We start from the raw sequence: 22376 nt of genomic DNA on the forward strand, positions 1-22376 counted from the left end.
AATTCTCTATTCTGTTCCACTGATCTATGTATTTATTTTTGTGCCAGTAACATCCTGTTTTGATTATTATAGATCTCTGGTATATCTTAAAATTTGGGATTGCGATACCTCGAGCTTTGTTCTTTCTCAAGATTGATTTGTCTATTCAAGGTCCTATGCTGTGCCATATAAATTTTAGGATTATTTGTTCTAGTTCTGTAAAATATACTTGTGATATTGTCGTGTGGATTATGTTGAATCTGTAGATTACTTTGTGTAGTATGGTCATTTTAACAATATTTATTCTTCCAATCCATGAGCATGATATAACTTTCCATTTTTGTGTGTGTGTCATCTTCAGTTTATTTCATCAATGTTTTATGATTTTTGCACTGGTCCTCACTCCATTGCTTAAGTTTTTCCAAAGTATTTTATTCTTTTTTGGTACAATTGTAAATGTGATCATTTTCTTAATTTCTTTTTTGCTACTTAATTATTAGTGTATAGAAAAGAAATTTATGTCTATTAATTTTCTATCCTGTGACTTTTATAAATTAATTCATCAGCTCTAGTAGTTTTCCAGAGAGTCTTTAGAATTTTCTCTGTACAGTATCATGTCATCTGCAAATAAGGAAAGTTTTAATCCTTCCTTACCAATTTGAATGCCTTTTCTTTCCTTTTTTTGTTGGATTGCTGGAGCTAAGAGTTCCAGTCCTATGCTGAATAGAAATGGTATGAGTAGACACCACTGATCCTGATCTTAGAGGAAAACATCTCAGTTTTTCCTAATTGAATAAATGTTACCTGTAGGTTTTTTATATATGGTCTTTATTATATTGAGGTATGTGCCTTCTAAACCTACTTTCTTGAGTGCTTGTATCATAAGTGAATGTTGAAATTTGTTGAATGTTTTTTCTGCATTGCATGAGATAATCACGTGGTTTTTGTCCTTTCTGTAGTTAATATGATTTATCATGTAGATTAATTTGTGAATATTGAACTACCCTTGCATCTCTTAAATAAATTCCACTTGATCATGAAGAATTTTTTAATGTATTATTGGATTCAATTTGCTAATATTTTGTTTAGGATTTTTGTAATTATATTCATCAGAGATACTGGCTGATAGTTTTCATTTTTTTGTAGTGCCTTTGTTTTATTTTGATATCAAGAAAATATACAATGAGAAAAAGACTGTCTTTTTAAAAAAATGGTGCTGTGAAAACTGGACAGCTGCCTGTAAAAAGAATGAAATTTGATCACATTTTCACTCTATATACAAAAATAAACTCAAAATGGATTAAAGGCTCAAATGTGAGATCTGAAACCTTAAAATACTATAAGAAAACCTAGGCAATAATTTCTTTGACATTGGGGATAGCAGCATATTTCTAGATAGGTGTCCTATGAAAAAGGAAACAAAAAATAAAATTAAAATACTGAGACTACAGCACAATAAAAATATTCTGTATAGTAAAGAAAACCATCAACATAACAACAAAAAAAGCAGCCTACAGAATAAAAGATATATGTAAATGAGATATCCAATAAGAAGTTAATATCTAAAATATAGAAAAAAAAAACAACTCAACAATTAAAAAAAAAACTGATTAAAATGGGTAAATGCCATTAATAGACATTTCTTCCAAAGAAGACATACTCATGGCCAACAGACACATGAAAAGATATTCAACATCATTAGTCATCAGGACAATCAAATTAAAACAACAAAAAGAGAGAGGCAAGGTGATGGAAGAGTAGGAGGGTCTTGTTTCATCTGGTCCCTTGAATTTAGCTAGATATCTATAAAGTCATTCTGAACACTTATAAATTCAACCTAAGATGTAAGAAAAGAATTCTACAATAGAAGCAACCACTTTTTGAAAGGTAGGAGGTGTGAATTGAATCTGAGGGGATATATTAGAAGAGAAATGGTGGCAGGAGTGAGTCTCTCTAAGCCAGCTACTGGAAGGTGATGTAGTCCCGCACCAGATATTTGGAACTTTTAGAAGTATACTCCATTGAAAGTCATCCCTGCCTGAAAGGGGCTAAGTGGCAAAGGGGGGCAGAATCCTAAGTGGGACAGTGTGGTCACTGGATCCCCAGGGTCATAGAAAAAATGGGGTTGCCTGAGCCAGCGGAATTCCCAAGCATTGGAGCTGGGAAACCAGCTATGGTCAGTGAGTCTGAGAATGGGCTTTCTGCATCGTTTGCCATAGCAATGAAACATGGCACTATGGGTGAAGGACTACACTCCATGCAGGGAACCTGCAAAGGCAGAAAGGCAGCAACACTTTTTCCTTCCCACAGGAAGGGTGGTAAAGATGCAAGCATGATTGGGCGACCACTTTCTGTATGGGGACCCTGCAAGCAGAAGGCCCCTTGTAACCCTCCTCCCATCCCTGGGAGGATAGGCACAAGTGTACAGAGCATGAGTCTGCAGAGTTTGGTGCACACAAAAGTGAGGACTACTTCTCCCTGAGGGTTTACTGAATATAGGGGGCTGTGATCATTCGGCTCCGGGCTAGAGATTGGGACACAGTCATTTTTATTTTCATCCTCTAAAGCAGCACAGAAAACCTTCAGGGAACAAAGGCCTCATAAAGCAACCCAAATCAGCTTCTGCTGACCCAAACTGCCTGGCAAGGGATGGTTTAACTTTGCCCAGGCAAAGACACCTAAAAATCAGTACAGCTGTCCTTTCCCTCAGAAAACCAGCTAGAAAATCAAATGAATACCAAGTTTATTGAACACACAGAACTACAAACTTCCCAAGCTAGGGAAAATAGTATATAGGATTTGAGCTTATTTCTCATGATACTTTTAAATTTCAACTTAAAATTTTCCTTTCCTCTTTTTCTTTCCTTTTCAACTAGTATCTTATTTTATTATTTTTCTTTGTTTTTAATTCTTCACTTTAACTTTCATTACTACATTTAAGTTTTGTAAATATATTCTTCATTATTTGCTTCCTTTCACTGTATTCAATTTTATTTTTGTACATATATAAATTTTACTTTCTTTAAAATTTTTGGATTTAGTGTCATCTAAGAAAGAGACCAAAATACACATAGGACCAAATGGATCACCCTGTTGTGTCCACCTGGGAGAATATATTCTTTTCCTTTACCCCCTCTTCCTTATTCTTTTCTTTTTGGTTTCAGACCTCTTTGAACTTGTCTAGTGTGTATTTCACTTGGGTTTTCATTGATACTTTTGACTTTGTTCTTTCATTCATCCATCATTCTCTGGGGAAAATGACTAGAAGGAGGAATTCACAACAAAATAAAGAGCCAGAGGTAATATTCTCTGCCACACAGCTAATCAGTATGGATAAAAGTAAAATGTCAGAGCTGGAATTCAGAATAAGGATTATAAAGTTACTAGCTGGGCTATTATAAGGTTCTGAAGCTGGGCTTCAGAAAAGCATAAAAGACACTAGAGAATTTCGTAGTGTAGAAATGAAATCTAATCAGGATTAAATTAAAAGTGTTTTAATTAAGATGCAGTCTAAAATGGATGCTCTAACAGGGTAAATGAGAGAGAGAGCTAGTAACATAGAAGGCAAGATGATGGAAAGTAAGGAAGCTGAGGAAAAAGAAAAAAATCTAATAAACTATGAGGGAGAGATATGAGAAATCAGTGATACCATAAAGTGAAAAAATATTAGGATTATTGGGATCCCAAAAGAAAAGAAAGAGAGAGAAAGAGGGAGAGAAGATATTTTGAGCAATTGTAGCTGAGACTTTCCCTAAACTGGGGAAGGAAACAGGCATTCAAGTCCAGGAGGTAGAGAGAAACCCCCTCAAAAATCAATTAAAATGGATCCCACCAAAACATGTAATAGTGAAGCTTGCAAATTTGAGAGACAAAGAGAAAATCCTGAAAATAGGTCAACACAAGAATTCCATAACCTAGAGGTCTAAGAACATTAGACTACTAGCAGACCCATCCATAGAGGCATGGAAGGCCAGAAAAGGCTGGTATGATATAGTCAGGATATCAATGGGAAAAACATGCAGCCATGAATACTTTATCAAGCAAGGCTGTCATTCAGAATGGAAGGAGAGATAAAGAGTTTCCAGGACAAGCAGAAACTAAAAGAATTTGTGATCACTAAACCAGCCCTGTAAGAAATATTAAAAGAGATCCTGTAAGCAAAGAAAGAGCCCAAAGTAACATAGACAGAAAGAAACAGAGACAATCTATGGAAACAAGGACTGTACAAGTAATGCAAAGGCACTAAATTCATATCTTTCAATAGTTACTCTGAATGTAAATGGGCTAAATGCTCCAATAAAAAGACACAGAGAATCATTTGGGTAAAAAAGCAGGACCCATTCATAAGAGACTCATTTTCTATCAAAAGTCACCTCCAGATTGAAAGGGGAGTTGTAGAATCATTTATCATGCTAATAGACATCAAAAGAAAGCTGAGGTAGCAATCCTCACATCAGACAAACTAGATTTTAAACCAAAGTCTGTAGTAAGGGATGTACAGGGACACTGTATCACACTTAAAGCACCTATCCAACAAGGACATCTAACAATTATAAATATCAATGCTCCTAACTTGGGAGCAGACAGTTACATAGAGCAATTAATAACAAAATTAAAGAAACACATTGATAATAATAAATAATAGTAGGGGACTTCAACACCCCACTCATAACAAAGGACAGATCATCTAAGCAGAAGATCAACAAGGAAACAAAGGCTTTGAATGACACACTGGAACACATGGAGCTCACAAATATATATACAGAGAATTTCATCCTAAAGCAACAGAATATACATTATTTTCAAGTGCACCTGGAACATTCTCCAGAATAGCTTACATACTGTGCCACAAATCAGGAATCAACTGGCAGCAAAAGACTAGGATTATTCCCTGCATATTTTCAGACCATAGTGCTTTGAAACCTGAACTCGGTCACAAAAATAAATATGGAAGGAACTTAAATACTTGGAAATTCAAGAGCATCCTACAGAAGAACAAATGGGTCAACCAAGAAATTAAGGAAGAATTTAAAAAAATATATGGAAACAAATAAAATAAAACCAAAACTGTTCAAAACCTTTGGGATGCAGCAAAGGCAGTCCTCGGAGGGACATACATAGCAATACAAGCCTTTCTTAAGAAACTAGAAAAGTCTCAAACACATATCTTAACCATACGTATAAAGGACCTGGAGAAAGAAAGCAAGTATAGACTAAACCAAGCAGGAGAAGAGAAATAATAAAGAAAAGAGAAGAAAAAATGAAATAGAAACCAAAGATCAGTAGAACAGACCAGTTAGACTAGAAGCTGGTTATTTGAAAGAATGAATAAGATCCACAAACCCCTAGTGAGACTTATCAAAAAGAAAAGAGAAAGGACCCATATTAATAAAATCATGAATGTAAGAAGAAAGATCACAACCAGCGCCAAGGAAATACAATTTTAAGAGCATATTATGAGAAAATATATGTTAACAAATGAGGTAATCGGGAAGAAATGGATGCATTCCTGGAAACTTATAAACTACCAAAACTAAAACAGGAAGAACTAGAAGACTTGAACAGATCCATAGCCAGCAAGGAAATTAAAGCAATAATCAAAAATCTCCCAACAAACAAGAGTACAGGGCCAGATATCTTCTCAGGGAAACACTAACAAAATTTCAAATAACTAATACTTATTCTTCTGAAGAAGTTTCAAAAAGTAGAAATGGAAGGAAACTTCCAAATTCATTCTATGAGGCTAGAATTACCTGGATCCCAAAACCAGACCAACACCCTAACCAAAAGGAGAATTACAGAACAAAATTCCTAATGAAAACTGATTCCAAAATTTTCACCAAGATACTAGCCAAGAGCATCCAAAGGTACAATAAAAGGATTAGATAGGGTTTATTCCTGGGATGCAAGTGTGGTTCAACATTCACAAATCACTCAACATGGTAGAGCACATTAATAAAAGAAAAGACAAGAACTGTATGTTCTGGGGCACCTGGGTGCCTCTGTCAGTTAAGAGTCTACCTTCAGCTCAAGTCGTGATCCCAGGGTCCTGGGATTGAGCCCTGCATTAGGCTCCTGGCTCAGCAGGAAGCCCGTTTCTCCCTCTCCCATTCCCCATGCTTGTGTTCCTTCTCTTGCTGTTGCTTTCTGTCAAATAAATAAATAAAATCTTTAAAAAAAATAAAAAAGAACTATCTGATCCACTCATACAGTTGTTACAGAAAAAAGCATTTAACAAAACACAGCATCCATTCTTGATTAAAACTCTTCACAGTCAAGGGAAAGAGGGAAAATACCTTAATATCTAAAAGCAGCCTAAGAAAAGCCCATAGTGAATATCATTCTCGATGGAGGAAAACTGAGAGCTTTACCCCTAAGGTCAAGAAAACAACAGGAATGCCTACTCCCACCACTGATCTTTAATAGTGTACTACGTGTCTTGCCCTCAGCAATCAGAAAACAAAAAGAAATAAAAGGCATTCAAATTAGCAAAGGAAAATTCAAACTCTCACTATTTACAAATGACATGAAACTTTATGTGGAAAACCCAAAAGACGTCACCACAAAATTGATAGAACTCAACAGGAATTCAGCAATGTGGCAGCATATAACATAAATGCAAAGAAATCAGTTGCATTTCTATACATTAAAAAGAAAACAACAATAAAAGAGAAATTAAAGAATTGATCCCACTTATAATTGCACCAAAAATCATAAGATACCTAGTAATAAACCTAACCAAAGAGGTAAAGGCTCTATGCTTCAAAATCTATTAAACAGTATGAATAAACAGAAAAAGACACAAAGAAATGGAAAAACATTCCATGCTCATGAATTGGAAGAATAAATATTGCTAAAACGTCTATGATAAGGAAGATGTGATCCATATCCACTATGGAGTATTAAGCCTCCATCAGAAAAGATGAATACCCAACTTTTGTAGCAACATGGACGGGACTGGAAGAGATTATGCTGAACGAAGTAAGTCAAGCAGAGAGAGTCAATTATCATATGGTTTCACTTATTTGTGGAGCATAATAAATAGCATGGAGGACAAGGGGAGTTAGAGAGGAGAAGGGAGTTGAGGGAAATTGGAAGGGGAGGTGAACCATGAGAGACTATGGACTCTGAAAAACAATCTGAGGGTTTTGAAGGGGAGGAGGTGGGAGGTTGGACAAACCAGGTGGTGGGTATTAGAGAGGGCACAGATTGCATGGAGCACTGAGTGTGGTGCAAAAAAAATGAATACTGATACACTGAAAATAAATTAAAAAAAAATTTTTTAAGTATATGATACCCAGAGCAATCTATACATTCAATGCAATCCTTATCAAAACGTGATTAACATTTTTCAAAGAGCTGGGACAAACAAAACTAAAATGTGTATGGAACCAGAAAAGACCCCCAATAGCCAGAGGAATATTGAAAAATAAAACCAAAGCTGCTGGCACCACAATGCTGGACTTCAAGCTCTATTACAACACTGTAATCACAAAACAGTATAGTATTGGCATGAAAGCAGACACATAAATCAATGGAACAGAACAGAAAACCCAGAAATGAACCCTCAACTCTGTGGTCAACTGATCTTCAACAAATTAAGAAGAAAATAGCAAATAGAAAAATGACAGCCTCTACAACAAATTGTACTGAGAATATCAGACAGCTACATGTAGAAGAACGAAACTGGATCATTTTCTTACAAGATATGCAAAGATAAACTCAAAATGAGTGAAAGACCTTAATGTGAGACAGGAATACATCAAAGCCCTAGAGGAGAACGTATGTACCAACCTCCTTGACCCCAGCCCCAACAACTTCTTGCTAGACACATCTCCAAATATAAGGGCAACAAAAGCAAAAATGAACTTTTACGACTCATAAAGATAAAAAGATTTTGAACAGCAAAAACAACAGTGACCAAAACTAAGACAACCCATGGAATGGGAGAAGATATTTGCAAAAGACATTGCAGATAAAGGGCTGGTATCCAAGATCTGTAGCCATGACCACTCGATGTGAATTTATGAAAAGTGTAGTAGTTGCTGTTTTTCATATGCTAATGCCCTGAAGAAAATAAATTGAAGACTAATGGCAACCCAACATGAAAGAAAAAAAAAGGATTTCTCAAACTCAACACCTCAAAAACAAATAATCAATCAAGAAATGGGCAGAAGACATAAGCAGATACTTCTCCAAAGTAGAGAGATTATTTACTCTTCTCAGAGAGTGTCCCTGAGAGTTAGTGTTCAGAGACACATCTCTGGGAACAAAGAGCCTGGCCAGCATCATTTCCTTTCCCTTACCCCCTCAGCATAAACACAGAGCCACCTGAGGAGGTGGTCCAGAGCACACACTAACTCCTTAACTTGCTTACACCAAGACTGTTGTTTTCAGTCAAGCTTGCTTCAGTCCCAGCAAGGCAGGCTCATCTCCACTGAAGACCAGCACAAAACCTTGTCCACACCATGTCTCCTGACCAGAGACTTCTGCAGGGCCTCAGTTCTGGTAGAGTTTGTGTCAGTTCTCATTTCATAAGCAGACCAGAGTACACCCTGTTAAAACTTGTCTCATTCAGGGCAAGGACCAAACCTACCCACAAAAGACAGGGAGAACCTCTGCAGAACGAATAACCTGAAAAATAGAGCAACAAAAACTCAACAGCAGAGCCCACATAGCACACACAAGAGGCATCACTGAAGCACAAGGCCTTGGATACTACATGACCTGTTTTTCATAAGGCTTATTGACATTCAAGAGCAAGACATAACTGGCTTTTATAACACAGAATAAAAGGCAAAAAAAATAGACAAAATAGAAAGGGAGAAATTTATTCTAAATGAAAGAAAAAGACAATACCAGAGCCAGACATCAAAGTGAAACAGATGTGTAACATACCCAATAGATAATTCAAAGTAACAATCATAGGGATAATAACTTGATTGAGAAAAGGATCAAAGGACCAATGAGACACTTACCAAAGAGATAAAAGAGTTAAAAAAGAATCTAGCAGAGATGAACAAGGCAATAAATGAGATTAGAAACAGCCTTGATGCAATGAACATCAGGCTGGCTATAGAAGAGGAATGAATTAGTGACCTAGAAGACAAAATAATGAAAAATTTAAAAGCTGAACAAAAGAAAGAATTATGCAACAAAAGCATAGATGCAGGGAAGTCAATGGCTCCATCAAATGTAATAATAACATTCACATTATAGGAGTCCCAGAGCATGAAAAGAGAAAAAAAGGATCAGAAAATTTATTTGAAGAATTATGAGCTGAAAAAATGTCCTAATCTGGGGAAGGAAACAGATAATCAGATCCAAGAGACAGAGAGAACCCCCAAGAAGATCAACAAAGGCAGGCCCACACCAAGACATATTGCAATAAAAACTTGAAATATGTAGCGATAAAGAAAAATATCTTAAAAGAAGCAACACAAAAGAACCCCCTATCTTACAAGGGAAATCCTGTAGATGTGGCTGGAGATTTCTCAAAAGAAACTCTGCAAGCCAGAGGGAAGTGGAATGATATGTTCAAAGGGATAAATGGGACAAATCTTCAGTGAAGAATACTCTTTCCATCATGTCTTTCATTCCAAACAGTAGGACAGATAAATAGTTTCTTAGACAAACAAAACATAAAAGAGTTTGTGACCATTAAATCAACCTTACAAAAAAATATTAAAGGAGGGGGCACCTAGGTGACTCAGATGGTTGGGCTTCTGAACTTTGGCTCAGGTCATGATTTCCAGGTCCTGGGATCAAGCCCCATGTCGGGCTTCCAGCTCACTGGGGAGTCTGCTTCTGCATCTCCCCCTGCTTGTGTTCTCTCTCTTTCTCTCTCTCTCTCTCTCTCAAATTAATGAATAAAATCTTAAAAACAAAGAAATATAAAAGTGGACTCTTTGAGTGCAAAGGAGAGAACTAGAGTGACAAGTACAAGAAAGGATCAGCGTAATCTCCAGAAACAATTACAAAACAAGTAATAAGATAGAACTAAATACAAATCCATCAATAATAACTTTGAAAGTACATAGACTAAATGATCCAATAAAAAACTTGAGTGTCAATAAGTATGAAAAAAAACAATGTGAATTGCACATATGTTGCATATATTTTAGATCTAAAGATATCTGAAGACTGAAAGGGGATGGAAAAACCATCATCACACAAATGGATGGCAAAAGAAAGCACAGTGACAACACTAATATCAGACAAACTAGACATTAAACCAAAACTGTAACAGAGACAAAGAAGGACACCCTATCATAATAAAGGGGACAATCCACAAGAATATCTAATAGTTGTAATTAAATATGCACACAACCTGGGAGGACCCAAATATATAAAACAGTTACAAGGATAAAGAAACTAATTTATAAATAGTACAATAATAGTAGGGGACTTTATCACCCCACTTATATCAATGGACAGATTTTCTAAACAGAAAATGAACAAGGAAACAATGGCTTTGAAAGACACATTGGACAAGATGGACTTAATAGGGATATGCAGTACATTCTATCAGAATACAAATCTTTTTCAAGTGCACATTGGATATTCTCATGTTTGTTCTCTCTATTCAGGAGAACAAAACAGATCTCAAAAAGCACAAAAAGACTGAGATCATACCAGGCAAATTATCTGACAACACTTTAAAACTAGAAGTCAACCACAAGAAAAAAAAATCTGGAAAGAACACAAATACAGAGGTTGAACAACATGATACTCAGTGATGAATGTGTCAACAAGGAAATCAAAGAACAAATAAAAAATACATACCCAAATAAATAAAATCATGAATAAAAGAGATCACCACCAACAAAAAAGAAATTAAAAATTACAATAACATATTATGAGCAACTATATGCTAACAAATTAGGAAATATGGAAGAAAAGGATGCATTGCTGGAACTTATAAACTACCAAAACCAAACCAGGATGAAATAGAAAATTTGAGCAGACCCATAACCAGCAAGGAAATTGAAGTAGTAATCAAAAATCTCCCAACAAACAAAGAGCCTAGGGCCAGATGGCTTCCCAGGGGAATTCTAACAAACTTTTAAAGAAGAATGAATACCTATTCATAAAGATCATTTACCATGACAAAATGGGATTTATTCTTGGGCTGCAAGGTTGGCTCAACATCTTCAAATCAATCAATGTGATACACTACACAAATAAAAGAAAGGACAAGAACTATATGATCTTCTCCATAGATGCAGAAAAATATACAGCATCCTTTCGTGTTTAAAACTCTTCAGTGTAGGGATAGAGGGTGCATACCTCAATATCATAAAAACCATCTATTGAAAGCACGCAGTGAATATTATTCTTAGTGGGGAAAAACTGAGAGTTTTTCTCTTAAGGTCAGGAACACGACAGAGATGCCCACTCTCACCATTATTGTTCAACATGGTACTGGAAGTCCTAGCAATAGCAATCAGACAACAAAAAGAAATAAAAGGCATCCAAACTGGCAAAGAAGAAATCAAACTCTCTCTATTTACAGATGACATGATATTGTATGTGAGAAACTCAAAAGACTTCACCCCCAAACTACTAGACTCATACAGCAATTCAGTAATGTGGCAGGATACAAAACCAATGCACAGAAATCAGTTGCTTTCTTATACACCAACAATGAAACTGTAGATAGAGAAATTAGAGAATTGATTCCTTTTACATTAGCTCCAAAAACCCTAAAATATCTAGGAATAAACCTAACAAAAGCAGTAAATGATCTATACAGTAGACACTACAGTACACTTATGATTGAAATTGAGGAAAACACAAAGAGATGGAAAAACATTCCATGCTCAAGGATTGGAAGAATAAATATCATTAAAATGTCTATGCTGTCCAGAGCAATCTGTATTTTCAATGCAATCCCTATCAAAATACCATCAACATTTTTCACATTGACATTTTGTATGAAACCCAAGAAGACCTTGAATTTCCAGGGAACTGTTGAGAAAGAGAACAGAAGCTGTGGGCATCACAATGCCTGACTTCAAGCTACATTGCAAAGCTGTGATCACCAAGGCAACATGTTATTGGCACAAAAACAGACACATATACCAATGGAACAGAATAGAGACCACATAAATGGACACACAACTCTTTGGCCAACTAATATTTGACAAATAAGGAAAGAATATCCAATGGAGAAAAGACAATCTCCTCAATAAATGGTCCTGGGAAAACTGGGCAGCTTCATGCAGAAGAATGAAACTGGACCATTATCTTATACCTCATGCAAAGATAAATTCAAAACGAAGAAAAGACCTCAATGTGAGACAGGAATCCATCAAAATCCTGGAGGAGAACATAGGCAATAACTTATTTGACATCAGCCAGAGTAACTTCTTTCAAGACTCATCTCTAAAGCCAAGGAAAACAAAATAAAAACTGAACTATCAGGGCCTCATCAAGATTAAAATCTTCTACACAGCAAAGGAAACAGTCAACAAAACCAAAAGGCAAACCACAGAATGGGAGAAAATATTTGCAAATGACATTATAGATAAAGGGCTGGTATCTAAGAGCTATAAAGAATTTACCAAACTTAACACCCAAAATCAAGTAATCTAGTTGAATAATGGACAGAAGACATGAACAGACATTTCTCCAAAGAAGACATCCAAGTGGTCAAAAGTCACATGAAAAAATGTTCAATACCATTAGCCATCATGGAAATAAAAATCAAAAGCACAGTGAAATGCCATCTTAAACCAGTTAGAATGGAAAAAAAAAAAAGATAGGAAACAACAAATGTTGGCAAGAATGTGGGGAAAAGGGAACCCCCTTACACTGCTGTTGGGTGAGAAAGCTGGGTCTTTTATTATGTAGTGATTTGTTTAAAAATACAAACTGGTAAGAGGGAATTCAGGTTGGTGCAGCCACTTTGGAAAACAGTGTGAAGAGTCCTCAAGAAATTAAAAATAGAGCTGCCCTATGAGCCTGCAATTGCACTACTGGGTATTTACCCCCAAAATACAGATGTAGTGAAAAGAAAGGCCATATATACGCCAATGTTCATAGGAGCAATGTCCGCAAGAGCCAAACTATGGAGGGAGCTGAGATGTCTTTCAGCAGAAACATGGGTAAAAAAGATGTGGTTCATGTATACAGTTGAATATTACTCAGCCATCAGAAAGAATGAATACCTACCATTTGCACTGACATGGATGGAACTGGATGGGGTTATGCTAAGTGAAATAAGTCAAGCAGAGAATGACAATTATCATATGGTTTCACTCATATGTGGAACATAAAGAATAGTGGGGAAGATCATAGGGGAAGGGAGGGAAAACTGAATGGGAAGAAATCAGAGAGGGAGACAAGCATGAGAGACTCTGGACTCCAGAAACCAAACAGAGTTACAGAATGGAGGAGTTTGGGATGGTGGGGTAACTGGGTGATGGGCATTAAGGAGAGCATGAATTGTAATGAGCACTGGGTGTTATGCACAACTAATGACTTGTTGAACACTACATCAAAAACTAATGATGTACTTTATGGTGACTAACATAAGATAATAAAAAAGTATGTTGTACTATATGTTGGCTAACTGAACGTAATAAAAGAATTTTAAAAATACAAAATGAAATAGAAAAATAAACACAGAACTTGTTTATTTTAATTAAAAAAAAAAGAATATTCTTCCTCTGAGTTAATTTTCCAATCCATCTGTATTATTTTTTCATAGTCATAGTAAGCCAGTAATTGGTAGTGAACATCAAGAAGAAATAATGTAGTTATGCTACAGAATGATTTATAAAGGCAAAGGTATATTCTTCTGTCTTAAAGATTTGAAGTACTAGGTAATATTTCTGGAAAAAAAAAGATTCTGCTACAAGGAATCAAGTAAGAGAACCTATAGTTTTGTTTTGTTTTCCATTTGACTTATGGCTTATTCCTGTCTCTGCTAGGGAAATAAGAGAATTGTGGATGGGAATACTTGGAATTATATTGCCCTTTGCCTTGATCTTACCTCTTGCCTATAGGGAGAAAAATGTGTTCAGGCTTAGTCACTAACATATCTCTTCTTATAAGTCCTATAGTGATAAAGAATTAATTGGAGGGGTACCTTCTGTTCCTTGGAAAAAGCCACATCCACTCAATGCAATATCTATGCTCTGTATATAATAGGAGGTACTGATGATTTGTGCACAATGTGAGCACCATATCAAGGATATGAGCACTGGGTCCTGTTTGTAGCTTGTTACCCAGGGCAACTTCTTTTATCTGAAAAATTCTCCTAATCCCTCAGGAATTTTCCATTTAACTTCTTCCCAATCTCCATTGTGGGGGAGAGGAAGTAGCTTTACATGTACCCCCTACTACCATGTTTTGACTCTTGGAGTGTTGTCATGGCAATTTTTCACCTTCTTTAGTGACCACCTATTACCATAATGAAAGAAACTGACTGGCCTTTTGAAATTTTCACTTAAGGTTGGCTTTATTTACAAAGGGTTCCCACTTTCTGCCTGCTTATTTATGGTGAGTGACCACAGGATAAAAGAAAGGAAGAGAATGGCAGTAAGATTACCCTGGTTTTCAGGAGTATTTGGCATTTGCACATTACACCCACCTTTAATCTCTTTTAAGGGCCACCAAGAATATCCTGAACAAGAATGTAAATGACCTTTACTGTTTTGGGGATTTTCTGATAAATCAGAGACAATCGCTCTCTATGTCTCATGCCAATTACTTCAGAAGAATGAGGGCTGGTTCATAACCAAGCATTCTCTCTTCTGTGGTACAGGAGGATGCCTCAAGTCATAGGATAACTTGCTCAGTGGTAGCAAACTACAGTTGCAATTGCAAAATTTTGGGATCTCCTGAAATATTTTTCTTTAAGTCTAAGAAAGACTTAAGATCTCTCAAGAGGGATCTTCAAGGTATGAATTATTTTAGGGGAATCTGAAAAACATACAAAAATCAAAGTTTTTTCAGCTATCTCTTTAGGAGATATGTTGACATTAACTGCCTTTTTAAAGGTTTTATTTATGTATTTGACAGAGAGAGAGACAGAGTGAGATAGAGCAAGCATAAGCAAGCAGAGCAGCAGGCAGAGGGAGAAGAAGGCTCCTTGCTGAGCAGAGAGCCCGATGTGAGACTCAGTCCTAGGACCCCAGAATCATGACCTGAGCCAAAGGCAGATGATTAACTGACTGACCCAGGTACCCCTTGGAAACTGACTTTTCTAAAAGAAAAAAAACAAATATAGGAAAAGTGGTATGGACAGAGACTATAATGTATTTCAGTCTTTTATTTTTTAAAGATTTTTATTTATTTATTTGACACAGAGAGGGAGAGATCACAAGTAGGCAGAACAGCAGGCAGAGAGTGGGGGAAGCAGGCTCCCCACTAAGCAGAGAGCCCAATGCAAGGCTCAATCCCAGAAACCTGAGATCATTACCCGAGCTGAAGGCAGAGGCTTAACCCACTGAGCCACCCAGGTGCCATTGTTTCTGTCTTTTTAGCTAAGAACTCATTGTTTCAAACTGGTGTTCTCCTAGATCATATATATATATATTCATCTCAGGCCTAGAAGTAAACACCAGTTTCCTCTTGCCCAAGTCTTTGTAGGTCCCAATCTCCTTTTGATAATATTTGCCTAAATGCCTTTTAGCTTCTGGGTGTTCACTTCCAGTAACTGTAAACTCGTTATCTTTTGAGGAGTCCATTCTATGTCTACATAACTCTAATTGTCAGAAAAAAAAAATATCTTCAGTTGAAATCCACCTTTGTGTGTAGCTTCTACTCATGGGTGCTAGATCTGACTTTGAAAAAACAAGTTAAAAATAAGCTCACTTTTCTATTTCTTGTGGGAATGTTTCTTCCTCTTTTCTCTATCTTTACCTAAAAATATGCTCCATTTTATCTGTGTTTATTTTAACATGTAACTCTCAGAAGTGAAATTGGACTTGGTAAGGTATAACTGGCCCTGGTAGTGTAAATGTATTAATTCCTTTTTCTGAACCTTGTACTATAGAAATGCATATAGATGCTATATCGCCATATTGAGCCACCGCATCATTCCTATGGAAGTCATAAAATCTGCTCAGTCTTTTTCATTCATGCCCTTGCTCTAGGTCAAATCCCCCATCTACCTCTGGGCTTTCCCTTAATATCCAAAGGGAAGCCTCCTCTGTCACTGGACCTTATTTTTACCTCTTTATTCTGTTTTTTTTTTTTTTTTTATTTTTTACCTTCACTTAGAAGATGGCATCTTCAGAAGCTTGCACACTCAATACTTCCATGGAGCCCTTTCTATATTTTTTCTCTTTTGGCAGGTCAGAGGAAGTCAGTCTTTTCTTTAGGCTCAGTATCTAACCGTAAAATCACCACAGTTCCTTGGTCACTCATCTATTTAAACTTACTTTTGGGCTAGGTCAAAGCTAGGGCCTGAGCCAGATAAGAAGTCAAAGGGGTTTCTGAGGACCAAGCATAGCTGATTTTTACCACAGATGTAAAGAACTATGGCCAGGTGGGTTTACTTCTGAGAACAGCTAGGCCTGAGCGCAAAGCTTCTCATGGCATGAACAAGTGGAAGCTGAGGAGATTTTTCTGAAGAAAATCCATTTCCTGGAAAGAATCTCATTTTTCTGTGCCTTGAACATAGATGTCAACCTCTTCCATATGTGGCATTTTGTTTTAGTTTCTGAAGAACATTCTCACCAGTTATCACATCTGGAAAGAGTACACACCACTGTTAACTGTCTCAATTTTACAGATACAGGAAATGGAACTCAGGGATGTGGAATGACTCACCCTAAGTAACACAGCAAGTAAGTGTAACCTTATTAGGTGGCAAGGCCTGCAAAAGATATGGAAGCGGAGTAACTCCTTATTTGTTCTGGTTCCACCATGAAAATTGTATAAACTCTGGCCAGCACTTTTGATTAAAATACAAATAAGTGCAACAATCTGGGTGGATCTAGAGGGTATAATGCTAAGTGAAGTAAGTCACTCAGAGAAAAACAAAACCATATGATTTTACTCATGTGTAGAATTTAAGAAACAGAATAAATGAACAAAGAAAAAAAAGAAGCAAACAAAAACACGAAACTTTTTTAAAAAGTTTTTTTAATTTCCAGTTAGTTAATATAGAGTGCAATATTAGCTGTAGGTGTACAGTTTAGTGATTTAACACCTCTATACAACGCTCACTCCTCATCACAGGTGCACTCCTAAATCCCCATCACCTATTTAATTCATCCCCTCTCAACGCCCCTTTGGTAACCATCAGTCCGTTCTTTATAGTTAAGAGTCTGTTTCTTGGTTTGCCTCTCTTTTTTTCACCTATGATAATTTGATTTGTTTCTTAAATTCCACATATGAGTGAAATCATATGGTATTCATCTTTCTCTCTCTAGCACTGAGAATGTTACAGAATTGTTGAATCACAAGAATAATATGTTAATTATACTTGAATAAAAAAGTAAAGGTCTTAACAGAATACACACTTTAAAATATCAAATAATACCTCATCCCTGAGCCCCATGGTTTATGAACTTTGCTAGTGAAGAAGATTCATTCTGACAGCTTGAAGTTCAGGAATTTTTAGAAACAATATCTCCTGTGTCTTTAGGGCTAGGACATCAACAACTAGAAACCTCTTTTTTTTTTTTTTAATTTATTTCTTTTCAGCAAAACAGAATTCATTGTTTATGCACCACGCCCAGTGTTCCATGCAATGCATGCCCTAATAGAAACCTCTTTAAGAAACTGAATAGTCAAGGCACCTGGGTGGCTCAGCTGGTCAAGTGGTTGGACTCTTGGTTTCAGCTCAGGCCTTGATGTCAGGGCCGTGGAATCATGCCCATGTCAGGCTCTACTCTCAGTGCTGAGTCTGTTTGAGATTCCTTACCTACCCTCTTCCTCCCTTTCTGCACCTCCCAATGCTCATTCTTGCTCTCTTTATCTATCTCTTTCTCTCAAATAAATAAAATATTTAAAAAAAGAAATGAAATGTTTAATCTCTATTAATTAAAAACATTAACTAAGAACACATATAGGTAGAAAAAATGTCAATTTAAAACAAACAGCCAATTAAACCCATATGTTCTTTATTTTTTTTTTCTTATCCAAACCCAGTGAAAAATATTTTAAAACATGGAGTGTCCCATGAAGAGTTTAGGGTGGAGAGACAAGGCCAGGATTTGAGTGCAACCATTAACAGAGTACCTTAGTTCAATTGCTTCTCTTCTCTAGGCCTGTTTACTTATGTGGAAAATATTTGTCATTGATGAAAGCTAAAGAGTTTTATGAAATCCATTCAAAGTGTATTGGATACATTCAAGGTAACTCCATCAAAGAGTGCCTAAAAGAAGAAATTTCTCATAGAACTAGGAGGCATCTTGTTTTAGGATAGAGGAAGGCAGGCTAAGAAATTGTACTTCAGATAGTCATAAGACTGGTGCCACGGAGATTGCACAAGATAAAGATTTTTCAAGTGTGAGGAGGATGAAATTGAAACAGGGTTTGGTGCTGGGTCACCAAATATGTAGACCAAAGTCAGACTAGGACATTAGCAAACAGATACTCCAAAAAATTTTTTAAAACAATCTGGTACTTTCTATTAACAAAACAAAACAAAAATCTCCAAAATAGTCATCATGAAAATTGCATAATTTCATTCACCAATTTTATGCTTTGTATGCTTTTGTTTGGTTGGTTGGTTTTGGTGAGTTTTTTGGTGTTATTTTCTTCAGGTTTTTATCTGAATTTCAGTTCGTTATAATATAGGTGTACAATAGAGTGATTTAACAGTCCCATACAATAACTCCATGCTCATCACAAGTGCATTCCTTAAAAAAAAAAAAAAGTGCATTCCTTAATCCCCATCACCTATTTAAACAAAAACCCCCTATCCACCTCCCCTCTGGTATACCATTAGTTTGTTCTCTGCTGTTAAAAGTCAGTTTCTTGGTTTGCTTCTCTCTCTTTTTCCATTCCTTTGCCCATTTGTTTGTTTCTTAACTTCCACATATGAAATACATACGGGAGGGAACCCTAAACACACAATTATAATAAATGATGTCTTCTTTGTCTGTTGTTTTGGCCTCTTCAGATTCCATTGCATGTGGCTTAATACAATCTATACAAGAAATACAAGTGTCTGATCACCATCTCTCTAAGCCCAGCCTAAGGGTAGCTTTGTCACTTTCGTTAACCTAACATTTGGTCCACGTACTTGCTGCAACCAAACATTCATTGTGAGGGAAGTTACTTCAAGGTATTTTGTCCTTTCTTTGACTTCTTGAAAATCAAGGGAAAGTGTACCAAATGACTAATATGGTTTGAAGATGCTATTAAATGGAAATGTGGGACTCCAGATGGTTTCTTCATTTGTTGAGGGAAAAGGTAGTACAAGACTTGTCAGATGGTTCCAGTGTCAAAGAGCCCTTACTCTCAGGAAGTTCTTATTTAAATCAAATTTAATTTCTCTTGCTTAAACTTAACCTCATTTACATTTGGTCTTTATTAATTTAAAAATTTTATCAATTATTTCTCTTTTTTTTTTTCTTTTAGGGGAGAGGAAAGATATATTAGAAAGACTTTTTCTTGGCCAAAGTTTCATGAATGACCAAAGCCAAGATCCTTCCTTCTTCTTGATGTCAGTTTCCTCATCTCTAAGTCAAACAAACAAACAAACAAATAATGGTTTACTCAACGGATTGCTGTACCATCTAATTATGAAACATCCATGGAAAGGGTAAGCACCATTTTCTGACATACAGTAGGTACAGTCAACACACTGTTTTTTCAATTCCATATCTTATAATAACAGCACCAGTATCATAACATCATAATCCAGATTTTCTGAATTCCAATCCAGTGTAGGAACAGTGATCATGATCATAAGACTAGGAAATATGTCAATGAGAAAAGAAGAGTTATTAGCTTTGAAACCTGCATAAAGGAGTCTGGACTTGATGTATAAATCAATAAGTCATTAGAAGTGTGGTTTCTTGAGTTGTTGAATGACAGGATGAATGTAATGGAGCGTTAGAATGTCTGAATCTCCTCTCAGAGTTCCGATGAGGTGATACTACTGTGATACCTGACTTTAAGTAATTTCTGGCTGTGCTTTCAACTTCTCTAAAGCTGTATTTCCATACACTTGGAAATTCCTTAAGCCCTGGCATCTCCAAAGTCTCAGCTGTCTGCTAATAGGCAGACTGCATCAGATAGAAGGAAGATGTCTTTACCTCTCCTCTTTCCCCCAGAAAAAGAAAAAAGAATAAAGATGCAAAGTGAGTTGACATTTGGGGGGAAAAAAAGCATTTTCTTCACAAGCAAAGTGTTGGAAAATGGTAGCAATTGCTTAGGAAATTCAGAAAATAAAGAGCAGTAGAGCTGAGTTAATGTTAACAGTGGCACATGGCTTCCAGCCAATTCAATGGGACCAGCTACATCAATATGTATGCTAGACCTAAAACAACAGTGGCACACATGCTGCTTTACTCTGCTTCAATTAGGCCCTACATAATGAAATTAAACAACACATCTCTAAATAACCAAGTGGTCTCAAAAGAAATTAAAAAGGAATTTAGAAAATACTTTGAGAAGCATGAAATAGAAAATAACACAAAACATATAGGGTGCAACTAAAGCAGTGCTTAGCAGGAAATTTATAGTTTCAAATATTTTAAAATATTTGAATATTTTCAAATATTTTAAATATTTTAAAATAAAACAGAAATTAAGTCATTTACAGATAAACTAGAACATAAAAAATGTTACTAGAAGATACATGAGAATTACTAAAGATACATCACAACTTCTCCAACATTTGTTTTCTCTTGCCTTGTTGAGTTTTGCCAGTCTAACAAGGGTGAGTTGCTATCTCAATATAGTTTTGATTTGGATTTCCCTGATGGCTGATGATGATGAACACTTTTTCAGGTGTCTGTTAGCCATATGTATGTTTTCTTTGGAGAAGTGTCTGCTCATGTCTTCTGTCCATTTTTTGACTTGATTAACTGTTTTTTGAGTATTGAGTTTGAGAAGTTATTTATAGATTTTAGGTATCAGGCCCTTGTCTGTAGTGTCATTTGCAAATATATTCTCTCATTCATGAGTTGTCCTTTTGTTTTGTTGACGGTATTTTTTTTTTCTGTGCAGAGCTCATTTTCACTTTTGTTTCCCTTGTGTTTGGAGATGTGTATTGAAAGAAGTTGCTGTGGTCAATGTCGAAAAAGTTAATGCTTATGTTCTCCTCTTGGATTTTGATTGATTTCTGTCTCACATTGAGGTCTTTCATCCATTTAGAGTTTATCTTTGTGTATGGTTGTTATGACTTAAGAAAGATGTATCCTGCAAGGAAAATGTGTTCTAGAAAAACTGGGCCAGAAATGGAAAGAAGAATGAATTTTTTTAAGAAAAATCCAAAGTAAAGTTTTTGTGATGCTTCCAAAGAGGGGAATTTATCAAACCAAATGTTCAGAACTTACCTTCCTTAACTGGACTAGATAGGACTTTTCAGTGGGTCATTCTGGGAAGAGTAATTCAAAACTTAAAATCTGCAAAGTAGGTTGAAAATTATGTTCCTAAATTTTCTTCATCAAGATAATCATCTGAAGGTATTTATAAGAATAAAATCTCGACATTACTGAACCATACCAGGCCACTGTACTAATTAACAGAATGAATTTCCAGCACTCCCAAGTGATTATCATAATGGCAATGTAGAAAAAAACTATTCCACATAATTAATTTAAAATGTTATATAATAACTGAACAATTAATGATAATTTGTACTCTTTTGTACCATGGCCTGTAGATTCTGAATTTGGAAAAAAATTTTGAAACATCTATTTTCCAAATACATATGCTATCGTTTTTTACAATAAATAAATAAATTAATAATAAAATTTAGTCAATCAATTAAAAAATAAAATGGTGCACTAGAAAATACCCACTTAATACAACAAGAAGACAACAGCAGAAAAATAGAAGAACAAAAAAGAGATAAAGCATATAGAACAAAAATATCAGAATGACAGATATAAAGTCAATATTGTCAGTAATTACATGAAATTTAAATGAATTCAACACACCAATTTAAGAGAGAATGGTAGAATAGATTCTTACAACACCACAAAACTATTTGCTGTTAACAAGACACAGTTCAGATTCAAAGACCCATATAGTTGAAAGTAAAAAGATGGAAAAAAGTTATACTATGTAAACAGAAAGCTGGAGTGACTGTACTAAAATAAAATAAGCTTTAAGACAAATATTGTTACCTTATATAGTAAAAGACATGCTGTAACAAGAGAAATTTTTGTCAGAAAGATGCAATAATTGTAAGCATAGGTATGACTAACAACAGTGTCTCGAATTGCATGAAGCAAAAACTGACATGGAACATTATT

The 22376-nt window shown here is 35.7% G+C and overlaps 1 long non-coding RNA gene across 1 annotated transcript; it reads left to right on the forward strand.

Annotated features, from left to right (window-relative positions):
- The first annotated feature begins 7690 nt into the window (after positions 1-7690).
- On the forward strand, positions 7691-12344 carry LOC116583484. The gene is made up of 3 exons (XR_004282751.1): positions 7691-7710; positions 8865-8866; positions 12264-12344. It is a non-coding gene; the product is annotated as an uncharacterized LOC116583484 (long non-coding RNA).
- The last annotated feature ends 10032 nt before the right edge of the window (positions 12345-22376 follow it).

Source organism: Mustela erminea, chromosome X (genome assembly GCF_009829155.1).
Source record: "Mustela erminea isolate mMusErm1 chromosome X, mMusErm1.Pri, whole genome shotgun sequence".
Lineage (NCBI taxonomy): Eukaryota > Metazoa > Chordata > Mammalia > Carnivora > Mustelidae > Mustela > Mustela erminea.